The 24,700-nt window shown below is 45.0% G+C and overlaps 6 non-coding genes across 6 annotated transcripts; 2 read left to right on the forward strand and 4 right to left on the reverse strand.

Moving 5' to 3' along the window:
- Window positions 1-2,092: 2,092 nt before the first annotated feature.
- Window positions 2,093-2,164, reverse strand: TRNAD-GUC (transfer RNA aspartic acid (anticodon GUC)). Its single transcript has one exon. It is a non-coding gene; the product is annotated as a tRNA-Asp (tRNA).
- Window positions 2,165-2,344: 180 nt separating this feature from the next.
- Window positions 2,345-2,416, forward strand: TRNAD-GUC (transfer RNA aspartic acid (anticodon GUC)). The gene has a single exon. It is a non-coding gene; the product is annotated as a tRNA-Asp (tRNA).
- Window positions 2,417-2,743: 327 nt separating this feature from the next.
- TRNAQ-CUG (transfer RNA glutamine (anticodon CUG)) lies at window positions 2,744-2,815 on the reverse strand. Its single transcript has one exon. It is a non-coding gene; the product is annotated as a tRNA-Gln (tRNA).
- A 3,264-nt stretch (window positions 2,816-6,079) lies between these two features.
- Window positions 6,080-6,185, reverse strand: TRNAL-CAA (transfer RNA leucine (anticodon CAA)). Its single transcript has 2 exons — window positions 6,148-6,185; window positions 6,080-6,125 (listed from the first exon to the last, which is right to left on the reverse strand). It is a non-coding gene; the product is annotated as a tRNA-Leu (tRNA).
- A 3,034-nt stretch (window positions 6,186-9,219) lies between these two features.
- TRNAL-CAA (transfer RNA leucine (anticodon CAA)) lies at window positions 9,220-9,327 on the reverse strand. The gene is made up of 2 exons: window positions 9,290-9,327; window positions 9,220-9,265 (listed from the first exon to the last, which is right to left on the reverse strand). It is a non-coding gene; the product is annotated as a tRNA-Leu (tRNA).
- Window positions 9,328-13,987: 4,660 nt separating this feature from the next.
- On the forward strand, window positions 13,988-14,069 carry TRNAS-UGA (transfer RNA serine (anticodon UGA)). The gene has a single exon. It is a non-coding gene; the product is annotated as a tRNA-Ser (tRNA).
- Window positions 14,070-24,700: the final 10,631 nt, after the last annotated feature.

Consider the following 24,700-nt stretch of genomic DNA (forward strand, 5'->3'; position numbering starts at 1 on the left):
TGCCCAACAGATGTGGCCGAGATTGTGTATGCATTAGGCTGGCTCCCTACTCCCCCCTCCTCCTCATCATTAGGAATGCTCCAGGCAGTTTGCCTACTATTCCCCACCTGTGGCAGCCCGGCACATGGGCTGGATTGTTACGACACCTGTGCAATGTTCAGCATGGAGAAAATGTTCCAGTGGCATTCCTAATGATGAAGAGGGTAGGGAGGAGGGACGAAGGGGTGGTGCAAAGTTAGGGCACAGATACTCCCGTTTGGCACGGGGCTGTAAGCAGGGCTGTGGAGTTCGAGCTAGTTTTGTCGGAGAAAATGTACCCACTTCGACTCCAGCTTTAAAAAAAATCTAAGAACAATTTAAAATTGAGTTTTGATATTAATTTTTTTAAGTTTTGCTCATCAATATATATTATGAGCAACATTCTAATAGGACACCTGCCCTATTAGATAAGGGTGGTCGACGAAAAGTTGTCGGTCACTATTTGGCAGTTTGTTTCTGAGCTGGAAGAGTCCATTGGGTTGGGGATATCTGTGCTGTTCACTTCCTGGATGCTGGATGACTGTATATAAGCAGCAGTGTAATATGAAGATATCCTGTGTAATATAGAGGAGGAGGAGAAGACATAAGTAGAGTAGCAGTAACCTCTGTCCTCAATGTCGTGTTTTTCTTCCGTGTTCTATTGCTGCAGCAGGCTGTGTGTGTGTGTGTGTGTGCGCTATGGCTGCAGCAGGCTGTGTGTGTGTATGCTATGGCTGCAGCAGGCTGTGTGTGTGTATGCTGTGGCTGCAGCAGGCTGTGTGTGTGTGTATGCTATGGCTGCAGGAGGCTGTGTGTGTATGCTATGGCTGCAGCAGGCTGTGTGTGGGTATGCTATGGCTGCAGCAGGCTGTGTGTGGGTATGCTATGGCTGCAGCAGGCTGTGTGTGTGTGTGCGCGCGCTATGGCGTGCCCCCACAGTGACCCTTCTTCATCAATATGTGTGACCCACCTTTATATCACTATGGCTGACCTCTATATTACAGGTATCTGGCATTGTTAGCAGTGTTTCTGTGTGTATGGTGAATATTTAGTTAGAAACATAGAAGATTGTCAGCAGGAAAAGACCACCTGCTCCATCTAGTTAAGTTGTGAGTAGTTCAGGACATGGAGGCTGAAGACTAGCTGCATCCACTGCACATACACAGGAGAATCTGCTTTATATCTTTGCTCATTCACTTAGAAGTCGCCCCAGGATCATTTAGAACATTAGGGAGAAGCTGCTGAGCCAGTGTGATAAATAACTCCCCTTGTATATGACTGGCCATTTAAGAAGGAGCGGGAGTCTTGAGTCGGAGCTGCGGCTTACCGACTCCACAGCCCTGGCTGCAAGTTTAAAAGTAGTTTTTTAGGGCAATAGCTGCATCACCTGCCGAACGGACCCCAGGACAGATCTTGTATTAAAAGCAGCTATCCAAAGGTACAAGTGGTTTGGGGTGGGGGGGGGGGGGGTAGTCTAAGATTGTGGGTACAGAGTCGCTTTAAGAAGTATATTGTATAGGTAGGTGCTCGTCTCACCAAACCTGGCCCAAGGTTGGTAGTCCAATCCAAAAATACATGAGGAGACAGCACATCCAAAAGAAGTGGATAGTTTAATATCACACATACTGTATATACAGTGGTACCTTGGTTTGAGAGTAACTTGGTTTAAGAGCATTTTGGGGGTTGTTTTACAGATCTTTTTTTTTTGTTTTGCATTTTTCAGTGTATTGTGTTGTTTTTAAATCAGGTGCTTGCAATTTTACACTTGCTTACAAAGTGCCAAAAATGCATAGAAAGGCATAGAAAAGTGGCCTCTAAATAAGTTTGTACTTTTTTTTATGGTAAAAAAAAAAGCTTTGCACCAATTTCCTATTGAATTCTATGTAACGGGGGAAAAAAAGTACCAATGTTAAATTGTTTGTTAGGCATAAGATGGCTGTTTTACGTGTTATGTGTGGAGGCTTTTATTATGTAAGATATCCAATAAATGTTTGTATAACTATATAAGAAAAAGTGTTACTTTATATTCATTCATACAAATATAAGGGGAAAAGGAAAAAAAAAAACAATTGGCCTCCCCGTCGGGGAATCGAACCCCGGTCTCCCGCGTGACAGGCGGGGATACTTACCACTATACTAACGAGGATTGGCTGTAAGAATGCTTCACCCATGGCTGTTTTACCCACACTACCTCTTGTACATGTACAGCTGTTAGCTGCCATGAAAAGCACAAAGAGGAGGAGGAGGATCCAGAGGGGGTGGTTCCAATACTATGATGTCGGCAGTAATCTCTCCTACTGTGAAACTCGAAGCTTGCATGTGCCAATCCTCGTTAGTATAGTGGTAAGTATCCCCGCCTGTCACGCGGGAGACCGGGGTTCGATTCCCCGACGGGGAGGCATTGATTTTAATTTACTTTTTATATCTCTATACTTCCTCTTGAAACGAGAAATATGAGTGGAATAATAGTAGTTGGGAAAAAAAAAAAAAACTAACCAGACTTAATTGACAGGAAGGCATATTTACAGAGTTAAAGATATATCAAGAAGTTGACACTCCTTTTGAAAACTATGGAGTCAGCATGGATGCATTAAGTCTAGTGCGACAACAACAAATCACAAGTAGAGCTATTAAACCTCTTGTTACAATGTTCACATTTGGGTAAGGATGGGGTGGGAGAATATACTAGTAGCAAAGTGGCTTTAAGATAAAATTAGAAAACTTAAGGTCCCACCGAGATTTGAACTCGGATCGCTGGATTCAGAGTCCAGAGTGCTAACCATTACACCATGGAACCTCACATGTTGAAGTCTTCAGTGAGTTGCAAGGTTATGTGATGTACCTCTAGGGGTGTGTTCACATGACTAATATTTGTTACATATTTTGGAAAGTTTCTAACACTAAACATAGAAAAAGGCTCTCAAATCATACACTTCAGGTTCTCTAATTTAATAATAAAAAAAAAAAAAAACATGCACGCCATAAAGCATTCTCTAACAGAATCCAGGACAGCTGTCCCAGATCCCCCGGCAGCAAACATTTGCACATACACCTTTATGCTATGTTCACACACAGTATTTTTGCTCAGTATTTTGGTCCTCATATTGCAACCAAAACCAGGAGTGGATTAAAAACACAGATTTTTTCACTCCACTCCTGGTTTTGGTTGCAAAATACTGACCAAAATACTGAGCAATAATACTGTGTGTGAATATAGCCTAAGGGTAGCTTCACACGTACCGACTCGCAGCATTAATAACGCTGCGAGTCGGCTAGGTCCTGGCAGATCACTTTCACTACATAAACACAGCGGACTGAACGACCGCTGCGTGTATGTAATTCTGCCGGCCGCTTAACCCCTTTAGCTGCCGCCCGTCTCCCGCTCTGTATACATTACCTGTCCTCGCTGCACGGGGTCCTGCGGCAGGGCAACACACTGATTGGCCGGGCGGGAGAGCAGGACGCCGGGACCCGTGCAGCGAGGACAGGTAATGTATACAGAGCGGGAGCCGGGCGGCAGCTGAAGGGGTTAAGCGGCCGGCAGAATTAGATTCATGCAGCGGTCGTTCAGACTGCTGTGTTTATGTAGTGAAAGTGATCTGCCAGGACCTAGCCGACTCGCAGCGTTATTAACGCTGCGAGTCGGTACGTGTGAAGCTACCCTAAAACTTGTCAGTGTAGGGACGACGACAGACAGAAGATTGCAACCTGTACCCTGAAACAGAACGATGCAACGGTCACCCAAAATGCAAACTTGGCAGTGGCGAGGTCCTTTTTTTTGAACCGCCACCTGGTTCCTGCGAACGGTGCCAGTGTATTCTTGAGCACCAGCCGGGCATGAACCCCCTCTCGTCTGTAATGCTGCTCCATTAGAATCAATGGAGTGGCTTTACACATGAAAGTGGAAATCGTCAGTGAAGATCGTCAGTGGAGATCTGCCCCCAGTGCTTCATGTCCAGCCAGTGCGTGGGAATAGACCAGCGCCATGCACGGAAATCGGGCACTTGTTCAAAAAAAGGACTGCGCCACTGGTATCCCCACGCCAGCGCTGGTATCTTAATGTAGAAAACCCTTAGAGATGTACCTAGTGGTACATTCGCTTTAAAGAGGATGTACCATCAGGTCCATTTTTTAAACCACGGCCCGGTTCCCGTGTACGGGGCCGCTCAATTCATGGGTAACGGGCCAGGGCTGAAGCACAGGAGACAGGCTAACCCGCCCCCCAGTGGGAGGGAATTCCCTCCCCTCTATGACGCGACTCCATTAGAATTAATGGAGCTGTGCCATAGAGGGGCGGGGGATTCCGCCCACTGGAGCAGGCCGGCCTAGCACCTGTGGTTAGAATGGCGCCCTACATGGGAACCAGGCTGCAGTTCAAAAAACGGATGGCTTCCCCTTGACGGCGCCATTCTATCCATGGGTCATATTAAAGAGGATGTACCTGATGGTACATCCTCTTTAAAGTGACACTGTCACCCCCTTTGTGCATTCTGACATCTCTACACAGGTGTAAAGGGTAAATTTTTCAGTTTTCATACCTTATTTTATATCATAAGTCATGGTGCTTGTTCAAGTAGAAAGTCATCTTTTATCAACTGCAGATTAAGTTAAGTGGGTGGGGCCTCACGACACTTAGCCCCGCCCACAATACCACAGTTGGCCCCACCCCTTTGCCAGCCATTGGAACAGGCTGTAGAAAAAACAAAGGGCGACAGCGCTCCATGGCGAGGATCAGAAGGGCAAGGTGAAAAAGGGATAGGGGTGCACGGCAACCCTCACCTGATGTGGTTGTGCAAAGGGAGGCACAACACTCTGCAGCGTATATATCAAGGACCGCAGACACTCCCGATATCCAACAGGAAACAATGATGCAAACAACCTCCAACTCCAGACTACACGGATTATGGGGCGCAGGTCCAACTTGAGATCGAGGCACAGTGAGTAATAAAAATATATTTTATTGTGGAGACTCAACGCGTTTCGGAACCGCACCGGTTCCTTTCTCAAGAGTCATGATACTGATAAAACAGAACAGCACTCCTGTTCTGTTTTATCAGTATCATGACTCTTGAGAAAGGAACCGGTGCGGTTCCGAAACGCGTTGAGTCTCCACAATAAAATATATTTTTATTACTCACTGTGCCTCGATCTCAAGTTGGACCTGCGCCCCATAATCCGTGTAGTCTGGAGTTGGAGGTTGTTTGCATCATTGGAACAGGCTGGCCTAAAGGCCAACGGCGCCGTTGTGGGCGGCGCTAAGTGGCGCTAATGCCGCGAGGCCACACCCACTTATTACAATCTGCAGTTGATAAAAGGACACTTTTTACTTGAACAAGCACCATGATGTATGATATGAAATAAGGTATGAAAAGCGTTAAATTTACCCTTTACACCTGTGTAGAGATGTCAGAATGCACAAAGGGGGTGACAGTGTCACTTTAAGTGGTTTTTAGTGTACTTGTAAGTCGTTAACACGTCAAAAGTTATTGATTCCAGCATGACTTACTGTCGATACCCGATTTAATCAGAAGATATAGCTGGGAAAACATTGCAGGAGTACGATGCACTGCCCGGCCAGCCACACAATCAGTCAATATTCTCAACTATGAGAAAAAACTGATGGAATGAGGGGCCATCTCTGCTGCAATCTCTCCCCAGCTATATCTTTTGATCAGAGTGGGTCTCAGCAGTGAGACCTATTGTGATCAATAACTTTTAACATGTGTGATGACATGTCAAAAGTTATTTTTAGCGACATTGTCAAAATGCCAACAGGGACATTTTACTCTACTAAAGTGAGTGGTCGTTGAAAATTCTGGAAGTGCCATAGACAGCATTATAATTTACTTGCAAAGCTGTCTATAATGCTTCCAGGAGTTCCATTGACCAATCGCTTCAAAAGAGGACAGTGTCCCTGCCGGCACTTTAAAAAAAACATAAAAAATTTAATGTTACCATTCATGTGACATTGCAATCAAGTGCCAAGGTACACACAGCATGGCTTACATAACACCCAGGTGAGCCAAGGTGGTGAAACAAATCTACATAGTTAAAAAGGATGTGTCAGAAGTGGGATTTGAACCCACGCCTCCATTCGGAGACCAGAACACCCATGAGGGAAGATACTATCTTGAGTCTGGCGCCTTAGACCGCTCGGCCATCCTGACAACTGGTTCTACAGGTGGAATGTTGTCTATAAATGCTGTGTCACATAGTGTTAGAGCAAAGATAAACTAGCACAAGTTATCATTATGTTCCAACTACTAGGCTGTGTTCACACAAAGTGTTTCCGTCAGTCTTTTAGTCAATATTTTTTTAACACAGAAATTGTGGAAATCTTTCCATTACAATTATGCCCTGTCAGTTCCACTCCTAATTTTGGGTGAAAAAATACTGACCAAAAGACGGACAAAAATACTGGGTGTGAACATAGCCTTGCATCACAGATCTGTAGGATAACTCATAACTATTGTGTGTGTGTGTGGGGGGGGGGGGGGGTTGGGGGGGGTCATTTTTTGGCATAAAAAAGTTGGAAATGATTGAGCAAGACTTGTTTGGTTTACAAATCTGTGTCTTTTACTGTGCTTTGCCCCCCAAATTTTAAAGTGTTTGCACAAACAGGGGTCCAAAGTAGATATGAAGTGCAGTGGAAATAGTTGGTAAGCAGGGGCTCTCCAGTTTAATGGTGCAGAGGCAGATTTATCTGACCAATTTTGGAAGCCAAAGTCAGGAATGGACTTGAAAAGACAGGGAATCTCAGTCTTTCCTTTATGACCTGCACCCTGTTTATAGTCTGTTCCTGGCTTTGGCTTCAAAAATCTGTCAGATAAATCTCTCTGTGTAAACGCACCATTAGTCTTTGAGAGACCCCTGTCCTATGTTAATCTGTCAGTTATGCTGCCACCCAATCTTCAAAGCTGGCACATAGACAAAACTCTATCCTCGTGATACAGTGAGAAGATGAGTGCCATATGGGTCTTATTCTAAGTGGTTGTCCAGTGATTCATTTTCCTTTTAAAAGGCTCTGACTACAGAAAAGTATAAAAAGGCGACTCCGGACCACTGTTTTTCAGGTGGTGCCCACTGCCCATCCTTGGTCAGATAACTAGAGGCCTATGGCTACCCTTCACATGTCAGCTTTTACTATTGTATATGTTATCGAGCCATTTTGTCTATGTCTAAAGAGCAATGTTTGATTGTATCCTAGTGGCTGGACAGGTGTAACAAGTCACATGCCTCACTGCCCTAAGGGCCCTTTTACACAGAAAGATTATCTGACAGATTATCAGCCAAAGATTTGAAGCCAAGGCCAGGACTGGATTTGAAAAGAGGAGAAATCTCAGGCTTTCCTCTATGACCTGATCTCTGTTTATAGTCTGTTCCTGGTTTTGGCTTCAAATCTTTGGCAGATAATCTGTCAGATAATCGTTCTGTGTAAAAGGGCCCTAAGAGTATGCTCAGACATGTACTGACTTATTTCATGAGTGCTGAATGGGTTTAGATAGGGTATAAACACACACACCGTATACGCAGCGTATTTACTGCTGTGATACGCAGCAAATACGCAGCAGATTAGATCTAAATAACTGAACACAGCATCAGATCTGCACCATCAAATATGCTGGGTATCTGCTGCGTATATGGTGTGTGTGTGTTTGTACCCTTAATGTGAGGATTCAGACTGAGGGTACAAACCCACACACCGTATACGCAGCAGATACGCAACAAATACGCAGCAGATTTGATGGTTTAGATTTGATGCTGTGTTCAGTTATTTAGATCTAATCTACTGCGTATTTGTTGCGTATTTGATGCGTATCGCAGCAGTAAATATGCTGCGTATACGGTGTGTGGGTTTATACCCTGAATAGTTTAAAGGGGTTTCCCAGGCTAATGTAACATTTAACACAAGTACATGGCTGAACGTCCACATGGTATACATGATCTAGTGTTTCTCAGAAAAATGTGGATGCTTAACTTAAAATGGCGTCGTAGAAGTCCAGCAACCCCACTGCTGCCAGACCAACCCCCCTGTCTCACAGACACAGTGCCACAGCAGCAATGGCTGCCACACAGCCCCACAACAGTGCAAACAGATTATTAAAGGGGTTATCCAGCGCTACAAAAACATGGCCACTCAAACCCCACCCAATCTGGAGACAAGAGTGGTGCAAAAGTGGCGATGTTTTTGTAACACTGGATAACCCCTTTAAGCTGTGTGAAAGCCATTGTTTCTGCAGTGTCTCTTGGGTTGTCTGGCAGCCTTAGGGTACAAACACACCCACCGTATACGCAGCAGATTTGATGGTGCAGTTTTGATGCAGTGTTGAGTTATTTAGATCTAATCTGCTGCGTATTTGTTGCGTATTTGCTGCGTATCACAGCAGTAAATACTCTGCGTGTACGGTGTGTGTGTGTGTGTGTTTATACCCTTAAAGTTGCTGGACCCTTGTCCAAGCCTCCTTTGGGCATTGGTGTTAAAGGGATGGTGGCTGCCGCCTGAAGTCACACCATTTAAGTCAAGGGCCCACATGAATCAGGTGACCGTGAAGTGGTAAGCCAGATCAACGTATACCATATGGGTGTGTGGCCATGTCTTGCTTTCTAAGTTTGTAGTACAAATGCAACAAATGCAAGACATGCAGCCTTTAGCTATTTTAGGCCCCGTTCACACGTGGCAAAACTAGCGGAATTCCGCAGCGGAATGCCGTTAGCCTCCCTCTCATAATGGGAGTCTATGGGAGGCGCGTGCTGCTGTTCTCACAGCGTCTCTCCGCGCTGAAGAATGAACATGTTCATTCTTCAGCGCGGGGAGAGCAGCAGTGCACAGCCAGCGCTCCATTTATTCTTAAGGGGCTTCCAGCTGTGCTCCATTCTGGAGAGTGGTGGTCCCAGTGGTTGGCCCCCTCACAGATCAGCTTATCCCCTATCATCTGTATGAGGGATAACTTTACAAGTTCTTTTATACACTTTTAAAATACAGAAAAAAACTATGTACTAGCAAGAAAAAAACACATATTCCTACAACAACTTGCACTGGCTTAACATAACATAGACACTGTACATATAGTTTTAGAATGACTACAGTAAAGGGTTAAACATTTTATCAGTGATCAGGTTTAGGGACAATAATAAGAGAAAAAATATGTTTTTATTCTAAAACAGTAAAATACATTCATTTATAAAATAAAAAAAAGGATGTGTCAGAAGTGGGATTTGAACCCACGCCTCCATTCGGAGACCAGAACACCCAGCTAGGGAAGAGATACCTCTTGAGTCTGGCGCCTTAGACCACTCGGCCATCCTGACACCTACAGGAGAAAGGCTCACTGATCGCACATAGGGCTGCACGCTGCTCCCCGCCTGTGACGTCAGCAAAAGATTAATTGGCGGGAACTGCCCTCACGGTTATCACCGCCCCGTCCTTACCTCACGGTCTAACTTCTGCGCCTGTGAAGCTCTTGTGAACGCAGAACTCAGGCTTTAGCTGTTAGTCTATGGGGCAGGAGTTCCAATGACTGACGTGTGCGTGAGTAACAACCGCAGGTAAAGACGCTGCTGGATTAGCTGACAACGAGCGCCGGTTATCGCCATTCCGCACTTACCTCACGGTCTTAGTTCTGCGTCTATGACGGAATCGTAAAGGCGGGAACTCAGGCTTTAGCTGTGTGTTTGTGGCGCAGGAGTTCGCAGTGACGTGTGTTCGGTAACGGGCCCGTACCTCATAACCCCGTAATGACGCAGCTGCATTAGGTAACAATGAGAATAGTGAACGTCATAGTGAATCACGACGCGGCCGCTGCTATATACACCAGGGGAGCTGATGTAGTATCAGCAGAGGGCGAGGACACAGCAGCTGCCGCCTAACTATGGTACAATGGCTGCAGAGATTAGCGCCGGTCTCCAGGGGATGATGGGAGTTGTAGTTGTATACGACTACATCCTGATCTCCACACATACCTCTGATGGGACATTGTAAGCAGTTTGTAAACTTACCTTATGCTTATAACAACCAATCAGATTGCAGGTTTAATTTAGCAAAGTACAATTTGAGAGCTGAGCTCTGATTGGTTGCTGTGGACCAAGACGACAACAACAAGCTTTATTTATTGAAACTGTCACTGTTGCCCATAGAAACCCATCACCGCTCAGCTTCCATGTTACCAGCGCTGTTTACAGTAACGTAGTGATAAGGCTGAAAAAAGACAAGATTCCATCAAGTCCGACCTGCATAAACCCCACTGTGGTAATCTAGAGGTCTCCATGGCTATGGACATTCAATGAGACTAAAATGCGTACGACCCCATTGGATCAGAATGGGGGGGGGGGGGGGTCACACGCATTACGGCCTCATTGTGTGTTCTTATCCATGGACACCCGAACTTCCAGATTGAGGGTGGGTTCGACTGATCCGCAGCGGATTTCTTGCTGTGAGTTTGCAGCGAAATCCGCTGTGGAACTTTTAACTATCATAGTGAATAGGTTTACATACGTGTAGAAACGTCGGCTCCCTCAACCCGCAGCGGCCCGGTTGTACATTACTGGTCTGCGCTCCAGCTTGCTTCGGGGGCTCCCAGCATCCTGATGTCCGCTCAGCTAATCAGTTGCTGCGGTGGGGCAGCGCAATGTATAAAAAGGGCATTATAAACTCTTTTAGGCTATGTTCCCACTGCATAAGTTTCATAATAATCACTTTTTTAACTATTTTCATGTCTGTAGTGGGTCTGTATCTTGCCATTGCGGTGAGCTGTTGCATTTTTGTGGGTTTTTTTTTGGTGTGTTTGGTGTTCTAGGAGAGCTAACCAAATTTGTCCTTTTTTATAATGCATTAGGCTATGTTCACACGTAGCATATAATTAGCTACCAGGACACCACTGGGGATGGGGGGGGGGGGAGAATAACTACAGCTACCAGGACACCACGGGGGTTAACTACAGCTACCAGCATATCACTGGGGGGGGGGGGGCTACAGCTACCAGGACACCACTGGGGATGGGGGGGGAGGGTAAGTACAGCTACCAGGACACCACTGGGGATGGGGGGGGGGGGAGAACTACAGCTACCAGGACACCACTGGGGATGGGGGGAGGGTAATTACAGCTACCAGGACACCACTAGGGGTTGACTACAGCCACCAGGGGCATTATTACTATATGGGGGCACAGCAGGGAACATTACTATATGGGGGCACAGCAGGGAACATTACTATATGGGGGTACAGCAGGGAACATTACTATATGGGGGTACAGCAGGGGACATTACTATATGGGGGTACAGCAGGGGACATTACTGTATGGAGGGCACAGCAGGGGACATTATTACTATATGGAGGGCACCGCAGGGGGTAATAGTACTATATGGGGACACAGCAGGAGGCATTATAACTATATAGGGCACAGCAGGAAGCATTATTACTATATGGGGTATACAGCAGAGACATTATTACTATATGTGGACATAGCAGGGGACTATATTACTATATGGGGACATAGGGACTTTATAACTATTTGGGGCACAGCAGGGGACATACAGGGGGTGGCCCACATACCTACTCACTTGGAAATCACACCAAAAAGTGGAATTACTACTGTTTGGGACCTTATGGGTTGGAAAAAGGGAAGGAGGTTGTTGTAAAAGTGTGGAGCCTGAGTTTTTTTGTCTGGCAGGTCAAGAAATCATCATGGAGGCCTGAGCCGGATGGAGAGGAAACAGAAAGTGACGCCTCAGATCAAAGAAGACGTCACCTGTGAGTCACTGGATGACATTTCTTTTGTATTTTTTAGAAAACTATTGGGTAATGGTAGCCCGAGTTTAAAAAAAATAAAGGTTAGGCTATATTTCTCTAAGCCATAATACCCACACTGCTTCTCCCTAGCAAAATCCCCCCCAATAACTGATCAATGTCTTTCCGCATGTTCAAAAATCATTGTCCACCGGCCGTGCATCGCTGCGTTTAATAGTGATGTGCGACTGATGGCTGATTGAGCCTTATCATAGGCTTTGTACTAACACAGTAGCTAAGAGCGCACAGAAAGTGCTGGGTTCTCACATTGCATTATTAACACAAACACAATGTGAGAACCCACCCTGATACTCACCCCTTCCCCTCCTGTCTCTAGGGCTTTGCATCCTCCTCCGTACTGCAGCCTTTAGTGACCATCACGTGCACAACAGAGGAGGATGCTGAGCCACACAGCCAGGAGCAAGGAGGAGTCTGTGCTAAGTCGCCTACAGTAAGCTGACATCTGTATAGTTTGCGATATTGTTTTCTTTTTCTTTTTCTTTTTTTTTTTTGGGGGGGGGGGGGGGAGTGGGAGTCTCCACCAACCTTAATCCGGCCCTGCTTATACACAACACAAACATACAGTTACACACATGCACAATATACACACACTTTTATCCCACTGGCCTGCAGCAGGAATTTTGACAGTTGGGGCAGAAGGGGGTCCACTCCAGGTCAGGGTCCCCCTGTGGCCCAGTCCGAGCCTTGCCATCACCATAGAACATCTCTCCTGCTCTCCATGCTGGAAAGAATAACACTTCCTGCAGGATATACTGCAGCTGATAAGTACTGGAAGACTTGAATTTTTTTTTAATAAGTAGTAGAAGTAAATTGCAAATATCTGCCATTTTCTAGCAGCAGTTGATTTGAAAGAAAAAAAAAATTTAGTGAACAAGCCCTTTAATGCTCTAAGACAGCAATTCCCAACCAGTGTGTCGCGGCATCCTTACAAGCTGCAGCTGCGCAGCTTCTAGGGATGTCATCCTAGCTTTAATGCTCCATACCGCTCACTGTAATGCCGATGCAGTGAGGGGTGATCAGGCTGAACATTGAAGTACAGGAAATGGAGGAGTGGGAGCATTCCAGTAGGCGCGTTTGCGTCATATCACTGCGACTGCTAGAGTGATGTCTTCCTGGTGTGACACCTCCCACTCCTACATTTCCTGCACTCCAAAGGGGATATCCATATATGTGGGGGTGGGGGGAAATGAAGTTCCTAGAAAAGTGTAATGGCTAAGATGTTTGTCCGGCAGGTGCGGAAGAGATGAATTGTGGCTGGAAGAAGTAGTCATAGTGGACTTGACCAGGTGTTAAAGGTTGGTGAACACTGCTCTAGAACATACATATCTATCTTGAGGAAAGATTACTCCATCAGAAATAACTTTGTTCTAGCTGTTTAATTAGATGCCTTTGCATATGTTCACTAGATTTTTATACAGTTTTATTTTGTACACATTCAACAGAAAAGAACGTAATGACTTTATAAAAATAGATTAATAATAAAGTCGTCAAGAAAAACAAAGATGATGCATAAGCATAACAGGCTGGTGACGGGTGCAAAGGGACATGGGAAAGAGAGGAAAAGAGACAGGGAAGGGCGTATGAAGGCATTGTTTGGTTCTTATATAGTGACTTTTATGTGTACTATGTGACATGATTATTTATAGCACAGGTGTCAAACTCCAGCTGTTGCAAAATTACAATTCCCATCGTGCCTGGACCGCTAACGCTTTGGCTGTCCAGGCATGATAGGAACTGTAGTTTTGCAACAGCTGGAGGGCCTGAGTTCAACACCCCTGATTATTAGGAAGGGGGAAATAATTTATGTGTGCAGTTGGTAAAGCTATTATATTACTATATGTAGATAGTATAGCAGTTTTATAAATTAGGAGCTGCTCGCATCAAATTTTGGCCATGTGAATGTTATATAGCAGCATTATTTATGTGAACAGTATATGTAATGACATTATGTTTACAGTAAAAAAGCTTATTTGTACAGTATGTATCCAATACTATTTTATGCATAGGTTGAGTACACCCTTATGTATATTTGTACGTGTTACTTTCATGTGAATAAAAGAAGAAAAACACATTTCAGAATTTCTGTGAGCTGATTTTACATGATTACAGGTGAAGGGTATTACCTGGACAGGTAAATTGGGTTGCTATTGTAGGGTTCTGTATGTAGTAGTCGTGGCCGAGTGGTTAAGGCGATGGACTTGAAATCCATTGGGGTTTCCCCGCGCAGGTTCGAATCCTGCCGACTACGGGTTTCTTTTGTAAGGTATGCAAACTTTAGCAGACTCCATTTTGTAATATGCGTTTCAACATGTTACTATATCAATTTATACGCAGCAAACTTTAGCAATGCATTTTATTAGGAAAAGTGCAGGCTGTAAGTCTAATGGTGCGTTTACACAGAGTGATTTATCTGACAGATCTATGCAGCCAAAGCCAGGAACAGACTATAAACAGGGTGCAGGTCATAAAGGAAAGACTGAGATTTCTCCCCTTTTCAAATCCATCCCTGGCTTTGGCTTAAAAAATCTGTCAGATAAATCTCTCTGTGTAAACGCACTATAACTTGGCCATATGCACCCTTTCATCAGTACTTAATTTTTGTTTATTTATTCCTGTAGGTGTCACTGTTTCTCTTGACAACCATGAGCGTGCTGTAAAGTGCCGTGACTCCGTTGTCTTTTTGGCATACACAGGGTTTGTGTATGTATCAGCATACCTATTTATTAGCTATAGGAAAATATAGACTGAAATAATTTAGAGAAATGTACCCTGCGCAATATATGATTTCTATTGGGGACCCTCTACCTTCTTACACTACATGTTGCCTTTTACTTTGGCATGTTTCCTCCTACACATCTCCAACATTCCACTCAAGGCCTATTGTCACTCCGTTCTCCGTCACTTAGTCAACACCTTGTGCTGGTGTCCAGATCCCGCTCCTATTACCATGTGTCTACTACGGAAGGTGAAGTATATGAAGAAAATGGAAGACCTTACAGCCCAGCTATAATACCAGTCTGCCCACTTCTTCTGAATGTGGTACTACTGGGATCAGTTTACTGAATACACTGAATACAAGAACCTACTAGCTCCGTGTAGATGCCTTCTGCCCTATTACCATATCCCATTTCACTTCCCCTTGCCCCCCCCTTTTTTTTTTTTTTTTTTCATTTTTCTCGTCTTTCTCTTTCCTCCCCTCCCAGACTCCTATCCAGCCTCCTTCCTCCTATCTTTGGTTACACTTTGGACCTATTGGCAATTGTCTCATCTATAGCATGACTTACATGATTAAAGGGAACTAATCGGCATGATTATGCTGATATAGCTCCCAGATGCAACAAACACAGCTCCAACAGAGCTGTGTTCAGCTGTAAGTGTAGTTAGTGGAAAACATCTTTTATTCCGGCACTGGAGACAGAGGGAGAGCCATGAACCAGTCATCTGAGAGATATCCCAGGCTGGGACTAGTCACGGCTCTCTGCGAGGATGATTGAGAAACAGAGGGTGGCCTATCTGACTAGTCATGGCCCTGGCACCTCCCAGATGACGAATTTACAGCTCTCCCCCTTACAGCTGACCAGACCACTGGTATGGTAGGGGAGCTGTGTCGGAGCTTTGTTTGCTGCATTTAGGAGCTACATCAGCAGATTGTGCAATGTTAAAGAAAACCATTTTGACAATTGTATTTTTGTACTTGCCTCCCTACTGCTCCTTTCATTCAGAAAGTCCTTTTAAGTCAGGTAAAAAAAAAAAAATCTATTGGGGACATATGTTCGGAAAACTAAAATTACTAACCAGTAATTTCTTTTCTTCAAGCCCATGACGGCACCCCTGGAGAGTTCCACCTCCTACTCCCATTGGACAGGAAACAGGATACAGGAACCCTGGATCTTTAAAAGAGCAAACGCCCCCTCCAACACCAGTCTTTAGCAAGGACCTAGGAGCGAAGCTCAGATAAACACACAAAAGAAAAAAACATAAAATTACTTAGGTAAGTTAGGTACATTTTAACAGTGAAATTATTTATCTATATCACTTCTATAGAAAACTAAACTATCTCCTATATATACATATTTACATAGGGCGGGTATTAGGCGGGGTGCCGTCCTGGGCTCGAAGAAAAGAAATTACCAGTTAGTAATTTTGGTATTCTCTCCTCGCCCCATGATGGCACCCCTGGAGACTAGACTACGTATAGGGCCCCGCCTAGGGAGGGACTGCAGTTCTACTGCTCAATGGACACCGATGATCTCTCCACCCAGGAAGTGGCCATAGCTCTTGTAGAGTGTGCTCCAAACCCCAGGGGAAACTCCTGGCCTTTAACTCTATAGGATTCTGAGATGGCCTGTTTAACCCATCTGGCTATAGTTTGTGAAGTGGCGGCTTTACCTTTATTCTTCTCCTGGAAAGACACTAGCAAGTTATTACATGACCTCCACTGTTCTGTAACACTTAAGTAATGTAATATGATTCTTTTTACATCTAAGGTATGGAAGTTAGCCTCTCTGTCATTAGAGGGATTCTCACAAAAGGATGGTAGGAGGACCTCCTGGGACCTGTGAAAGTCTGAGACTACTTTAGGGAGAAAAGCGGGGTCAGGAGATAGTATGACTCTATCTTCCCTGACTGTCATGTAAGGTGACTGAATAGAGAGAGCCCTGATTTCTCCTACTCTTCTGGCTGAGGTGATGGAGAGTAAGAAGGCCAACTTCCAGGACAGGAACTTGATATTACAATCAGTCATGGGTTCAAACGTGGATACAGTTAGGCTGGATAAAACTAGATTTAGATCCCACGGAGGAAGTCTGCATTTGAGGGTAGGATGTAATCTGGCAGTGGCTTTCATGAACCTCTTAATCCATGGTGATCCGCTATTTTGCAGTCATATAGAGCAATAAGTGCTGAAATTTGTACTTTGAGGGTACTAGGTCTCAGATGTTTATTAAGACCCTCTTGTAGAACGTCTAGTACTAGAGGTATCTCCGGGTGAGCCATAACGTTTATGGGGTGATTAACAAAGCGGCAGAAGGTTCTCCATGTTCTATAATGTCCGATGTCACCCTCTTTCGGCTGGCTAGTATAGTGGTAATAACCTGCTGGGAAAGTCCTCTTTCTATTAACAACTGCCTCTCAAATTCCACTCCGGTCTCTCCGGTAATACCCAAGGGTCTGATGTTGACATCTTCCGTAGAAAGGAAAGCCATACCCTTCTTGGCCAGAATGGCGCAATAAGAATGACATGTGCTCTGTCCTGACGAATTTTCCTGATGACCCTCGGAAGAAGCCTGATTGGAGGGAACGCGTACAGCAAGCAATCGTTCCATGGTTGTGCCAGGGCATCCAGAGCTAATGGTTTGTCTGCCGGGCAAAGTGAAAAAAACCTGCAAACCTTTATGTTTGTTAGTGTGGCAAACAAGTCTATCTGAGGAGTCCCCCAGAGGAGACAGATCTGGGCGAAGACTTTCTGGCCTAGTTCCCATTCGCCCTGATTGAGATGATGTCGGCTCAAGAAGTCTGCTTCGATGTTGTGTGACCCCTTTAGATGTAGAGCAGTCAGTGATTGAAAGTGTTATTCTGCCAGTCTGAATATGTAATGCGATATTCTCATTAGGTCCTGAGACCTTGTACCTCCTTGGTGGTTGATGAAGGCCACCACCGTGTTGTTGTCTGTCAAAATCCTGACATCCTTGCCTTTTAGCACCAGAAGAGCCTGGAATAAAGACTGCAGTACTGCCCTCAATTCTCTGGCGTTCTGAGAATCTTACGCTTCTTTCTGGTTCCACCGACCTTGGAAGATTAGAAAGTCGGTGTGGGCTCCCCAACCTTGTGGACTGGCTTCCGTGGTAAGCGTGATGGTATCTTGTGGGTTCCATGGAAGACCTCTGAGAAGATGGTTTTCTTCTACCCACCAGGAAAGAGATCTGATGCTCTGCGGGGATAGAATAAAAGAGGTATCTAAGGTATTTGAGGTGCCATCCCACTCTGTCAAAACCTGAGACTCTGCTATGGTACTGGGCCCATGGGACGGCTGGGATACAGGAGGTGAAGAGAACGAGAAAGGACATGGCTCCCCTTATCGTGGTGCCGGGATGTTCAATAAGGTGTTGAGACTTAGGACTTTTTGATTCGGGAATCCAGGCAAATACCCAAAAATTTACAGGACTGAGAGGGAACTTTGTTTGATTTCTCTTCGTTCACTTCCCATCCTAGCTTGGAAAAATTGTCCTGTGCAATCTGTATGTCAGAGTGGAGGGATTGGACAGAGTTATTACCAATAAGAAAGTCATCCAGATAAGGGACTGTTATGATCTTTTTCTCTCTAATACGTAACATTACTTCGGCCATAACCTTGGTGAAGACTCTTGGCGCTTGCGAGATACCAAAAGGTAAGATGCAATACTGGAAATGACATACAGAGTCTTCCATGAAGACTGCCACCCTCAAGAATTTTTGATGTTCTGGATGAATGGGAATGTGGTAGTAAGCGTCTCTCAAATCCAATGTGGCCATAAAGGAACCTTCAGAGATATTCAGTATGGCGGAAGAATCAGATTCCATCTCTCATAGGAAAGTACCTTATTGAGTGGTTTCAGGTTAATGATGGTTTTGAAAGAACCATTAGGTTTCCTAACCAAAAACAAAGTAGAATAAAATCATCTACCCTGTTCTACCTCTGGCACTGGAATCAATACTCTTTTCTTTAAAAAAGAGTGAACTTCAAGAGTAAGTGCATCATGTTTCTCAGGGTCACTGGACAGATTAGTAACAACAAATATTTCCCCTGGGGAGGACAAAAAGGAAATTTTTAAACCGTGCTTTATTGTGTCCAAAACAAAAGAACTATTGGAAATATTTATCCACTCTGACACAAAAAAAACAAAACGCCCTCCCACAGGAACCCCCCTGTCATTGGGTTGGTTTTTTACTGCTATCGGACCCTAAGAAGATAAACACCTTGGACTTAGGGGGGCCTCCACTCCTTTCTATTAGCTGCACCACCTCGCTGAATCTTCCTACCTCTACCCTTTTTCTAGAACTGTATCAAGGACCGAACCGAATAGAAAGTTGCCCTTGCAGGGAACCGCACATAATTTAGCCTTGGAAGTCACATCTCCGTTCCATTCTTTGAGCCACATCTCCTTTCCATTCTTTGTTCTCTGAATTGAATTGGATTGAGACGCAGAACGGGCGGACAACCTCAGGGCATCTGCGGAAGCTTCGGAAACAAAGGAGACAGCATTTTCAATAGTCTCAAAGGATGGAAGGATGTTCCGTCCCGTTCCTTATAAGTTCTTTAAGTTCACCCATACAGAGTCCAAGTGACCTGGCTACAGAGGTAGCGGCAATGAATGTCTTAAAGGCTGAGGTGGAGGCTTCCCAATTTTTTCTTAGGTAGACCTCAGCCCGCCTATCCATTGGATCCTTAAAGGGAACCATTCACCCCCTGGCCCCAGGCAGAAACTGACATACAGTGACATAAAGGTCAATATACTTACCACATCGCTCCCGGTCCCGTCCCGAATCCCGTTGTTGACACGGAGAAATCGGCGATTCTTCTTCTCGCGCCCATTATGGTAATGAGCGCCGCCGGGTCCGAAGTCCAGCCTTCTCCCCGCCTCCGACTCTTGATTGACGCCGGGTCCTCTTCCTCCTCGTCTTCTTTCTTCTCGCCGGATCCCGCGCAGGCGCCGTGACAGTCGTTTTCGGCGCATGCGCAGTTCACAATTGAAGCCGCTCCGCAGCTTCACTGCTTACTGCGCGTGCGCCGATTGCCTCGAACACGTATCCTGTTTACCGCGCAGGCGCAGAGAGGTGATGAGACCATCGCAACGGCGCCTGCGCGGGAATTCGTCAGAAGACTGAAGACTGAAGACGTCAATCAAGTTCCAGGAGGCGTGGATGGGCGGCGACGAGAAGAGGACCTCATGAATAAGTTGGACTCGTCCGTCGTTTCCTATGGACGTTGGACTCATCTCAGCTCATTACCATAATGGGCGGGAGAAGAAGAATCGGCGATTTCTCCGTGTCAACAACGGGATCCGGGACGGGACCGGGAGCGATGTGGTAAGTATATTGACCTTTATGTCACTGTATGTCAGTTTCTGCCGGGGGCCACGGGGTGAATGGTTCCCTTTAAGAGTCCTCGAATGGCAGCGCAGGAGGATGCGCCATCCCAGGATCCCGCATCCTCCTGGCTAAAAGGGTATTTTCTTTTGAACTGAAAGGAAAACATAGGGATTAAAACACATTATGTACACTACTGTTCAAAAGTTTGGGGTCACATTGAAATGTCCTTATTTTTTAAGGAAAAGCACTGTTCTTTTCAATGAAGATAACTTTAAACTAGTCCTAACTTTAAACAAATACACTCTATACATTGCTAATGTGGTAAATGACTATTCGAGCTGCAAATGTCTGGTTTTTGATGCAATATCTACATAGGTGTATAGAGGCCCATTTCCAGCAACTATCACTCCAGTGTTCTAATGGTACAATGTGTTTGCTCATTGGCTCAGAAGGCTAATTGATGATTAGAAAACCCTTGTGCTATCATGTTCACACATCTGAAAACAGTCTAGCTCGTTACAGAAGCTACAAAACTGACCTTCCTTTGAGCAGATTGTGTTTCTGGAGCATCACATTTGTGGGGTAAATTAAACGCTCAAAATGGCCAGAAAAAGAGAACTTTCATCTGAAACTTGACAGTCTATTCTTGTTCTTAGAAATGAAGGCTATTCCATGCGAGAAATTGCTAAGAAATTGAAGATTTCCTACAACGGTGTGTACTACTCCCTTCAGAGGACAGCACAAACCGGCTCTAACCAGAGTAGAAAAAGAAGTGGGAGGCCACGTTGCACAACTAAGCAAGAAGATAAGCACATTAGAGTCTCTAGTTTGAGAAACAGACGTCTCACAGTTCCCCAACTGGCATCTTCATTAAATAGTACCTGCAAAACACCAGTGTCAACATCTACAGTGAAGAGGCGGCTGCGGGATTTTGGGCTTCAGGGCAGAGTGGCAAAGAAAAAGCCATATCTGAGACTGGCCAGTGAAAGAAAAAGATTAAGAGAGGATTAAGAACACAGACATTGGACAGAGGAAGACTGGAAAAAAGTGTTGTGGACGGATGAATCCAAGTTTGAGGTGTTTGGATCACAAAGAAGAACGTTTGTGAGACGCAGAACAAATGAAAAGATGCTGGAAGAATGCCTGACGCCATCTGTTAAGCATGGTGGAGGTAATGTGATGGTCTGGGGTTGCTTTGGTGCTGGTAAGGTGGGAGATTTGTGCAGGGTAAAAGGGATTCTGAATAAGGAAGGCTATCACTCAATTTTGCAACGCCATGCCATACCCAGTGGACAGCGCTTGATTGGAGCCAATTTCATCCTACAACAGGACAATGACCCTAAACACACCTCCAAATTGTGCAAGAACTATTTACAGCAGAAGCAGGCAGCTGGTATTCTATCGGTAATGGAGTTGCCAGCGCAGTCACCAGATCTGAACCCCATTGAGCTGTTGTGGGAGCAGCTTGACCATATGGTACGCCAGACGTGCCCATCCAACCAATCCAACTTGTGGGAGCTGCTTCTAGAAGCATGGGGTGCAATTTCTCCAGCTTACCTCAACAGATTAATAGCTAGAATGCCAAAGGTGTGCAATGCTTTAATTGCAAAAGGTGGATTCTTTGACGAAAGCAAAGTTTGATGTAAAAACAATGTTATTTCAAAAACAAATCATTATTTCTAACCTTGTCAATGTCTTGACTCTATTTTCTATTCATTTCACAACGTATGGTGGTGAATAAGTGTGACTTTTCATGGAAAACACAAAATTGGGTGACCCCAAACTTTTGAATGGTAGTGTATGTAACCCTTCATCACAACACCTCTATAGGCACAGTGAAAAACACAGGATGAACACTTATAGTCCTGGGCAGAAAATACTTCCTGTCAGGATGAGCCCACTCATGACTTATAATAGTTTTAATGTTATGGTGCACAGGGAAGACTAAACGCTTTTTAGGGGCCAATCCCTCAAACATGATGTCCTGGATGGACTTAGTCTCAGGAACCTCCTCTTATGTACATAGTCTGTCTGACAGCCTTGATGAGGGACTCAACATAGTCAGTAGGTATGAGAAGTCTGGTAGAGTCACTCTCTTAAAATTTCCAACTCTGCCACAGCTACTTCTCCTGGCTCTTCCAGCCCAGACAGAACCTCCTCCTCAATAACTTCCTTAACAGAGGGAAGTGGTGGCACAAAAATTGCTGTACTGGGACCAGCCTCTTTAGCAGGAGAAATAGCAGTAGGAACCACCGGTGCTGTTATTTGAGTCTGAGAGGGCAAATAGGCCTAAAAAACAATATTATGCAAACCACTATTAAAAATTGTCTAGTATTAGAAGGAAGAGGGGAACAAAACAAAACACCTACCCTTAATTCTTTCCTAATTAAGCCTCTCATGTTACGCATGAAGGAAGGGCCCTGGTCCTCCAGAACCCTATTCATGCATTCCCCACAAAGAGTTTTAGTGTAGGAGCTGCTCAGACATTTTGTACATACAGGGCAATAGTTACTCTTAGATTTAGATTTCCTAGGGACATCCTCCTAAAAAAAAAAAGACATGAATGAGGGAAATCAGAGATAAATTCATAGAAATAATCATAGTGGATAGGGTAAAAACCCTCTTACCCTGCATACCATAGATATAGATAATCCAGCGCTCTGAGGGTGCGTTTACTCAGAAAGATTTATCTGACAGATTTTGGAGGCCAAAGCCAGGAATGGATTTAAAAAGAGGATAGATCCCAGTCTTTCCTTTATGATCTGATCCCTGTTTATAGTCTGCTCCTGGTTTTGGCTTCAAAGATCTGTCAGATAAATCTGTCAGTGTAAATGCACCATGAGACTCCATGATAACTTTACTTCACCTCTGGAGTGTCAGTGAAGATGCCGATCTCGGGTAGAGGCAAGCAAGAACTATTCCGGGGAGAATGCTACACACGCGCGTTTGAAAACGCTAATACACAGCACTCACCATTCATCTATCGCCTTTTCCTTTTAAATCCGGCGCTTGATGTTGACTGGCTGGCCCCGCCCCCTCAACACACTGGAGCGGACACACTCTCCCGTGCTCAATCAGCCTGCTGACACCTGGTAAGGCCGGCGGCCCCCGGAAGCTGCCGAACACTGCCTGCAGCTGTTCCCACCTCCAGACATACTGCGGCGTGACGCACTATACGCCCGGAGGAGCCAGGGAGCCACGGGGACCCTCTTTAGGAATTGCGTGGGTCGGACCAGACTAGGCAGCGGCTCCATAACAAGAGACTGATGCAACCGGGATCCGGACATCAGCAGTACAGTCCGGTGAGACCCCCAGTCCTTTAGATCCAAGGAGAGGTGGAACAACCACCCCAGCTCCTGCTCCCATAGGAACAGGAAACAGATACTGGTGTTGGAGTGGACGTTTGCTCTTTTAAAGATCCAGGGTTCCTGTATCCTGTTTCCTGTCCAATGGGAGTAGGATGTGGACCTCTCCAGGGGTGCAGTCATGGGGCGAGGAGAGAAAAAAAGAGTCTCCTGTTACAATGGACCATTGGTGCATATGCATGACCATTATTACAGTCCCTCTCTATGGGAGCTGCCAGCAATAGCCAAATACTTTACTCGGCTATCCCTAGTAGCTCCCGTAGGGAAGGAATTGAGCATTGGTGCACCACCGCTACATTTATTCCCTATGGGAGCTGGTAGACATAGCCAAGTACAGCATTAGGCTGGGTTCACACTACTTATATTTCAGTCAGTATTGTGGTCCTCATATTGCAACCAAAACCAGGAGTGGATTGAAAACACAGAAAGGCTCTGTTCACACAATGTTGAAATTGAGTGGATGGCTGCCATTTAATGGCAAATATTTGCTGTTATTTTAAAACAACGGCTGTTGTATTGAAATAATGGCAATTATTTACTGTTATATGGCGGCCATCCACTCAATTTCAACATTGTGTGGACAGAGCCTTTCTGTGTTTTCAATCCACTCCTTGTTTTGGTTGCAATATGAAGACCACAATACTGACTGAAATATACGTAGTGTGAACCCAGCCTTAAAGCTTAACTGTCATGTTTTTTTTATTGCAGAAATCAGTAGTATAAGCGATTTTAAGAAACTCTGTAATAGGTTTCATCAGCCAAAAAAGCCTCCTTCTGTACTCAAGAAGCAATCTCCCAGCCTCCCCCACTGACTTCTTATCTGTGCATTATCAGGCAAACACGTCTTCATTACAGAGAAGCCAGTGAAGACTGGCTCTGCCCTCTCCATTGTAAGCCTATGAAGAGGGGAGGGGCTGAGGGAGATGAGGGAGCAGGAAGAGGTGACATGAAGGTCAGCTGTTTGTAGACTCTCTGGGCACTTAAAACGCTAAATTCAGGTGTCAGAAAGGTCAGTGCTTATCTATGAACTTACTGAGAGAAGATTGCAGGGTGTTGTGCTGTGCAGGACTGCTCCGTGCTCAGTCACTCCTAACAGCCCCTCCCCTCTCCATTGCCACATAATGGAGACAGAAATCCTGCTTCATTTGATGTGAGGGGGGAGGCTGGGAGATTGCTTTTTCAGTTCAGAAGGAAACTTTTTTTAGTACATAAAACCTATTACAGAGTTTCTTAAAATCGCTTGTACTGTTGATATTTAATGTTTTCTGAAAAATGACCCTGAAATGACAGTTACGCTTTAAGTTGTCTCAGTTCCCATTAAGCTAAGTTTGCAAGGTGGAAAACCCTTTAAAAGGGATGATTTATAGTATGTGTTCTTGACAAGACTGCTTAGAAAACACCCTGTATTCTCTACATGTAACACCACGCAGCACACTGTATTCTCTAC

This window comes from Dendropsophus ebraccatus, chromosome 4 (assembly GCF_027789765.1).
Source record: "Dendropsophus ebraccatus isolate aDenEbr1 chromosome 4, aDenEbr1.pat, whole genome shotgun sequence".
Lineage (NCBI taxonomy): Eukaryota > Metazoa > Chordata > Amphibia > Anura > Hylidae > Dendropsophus > Dendropsophus ebraccatus.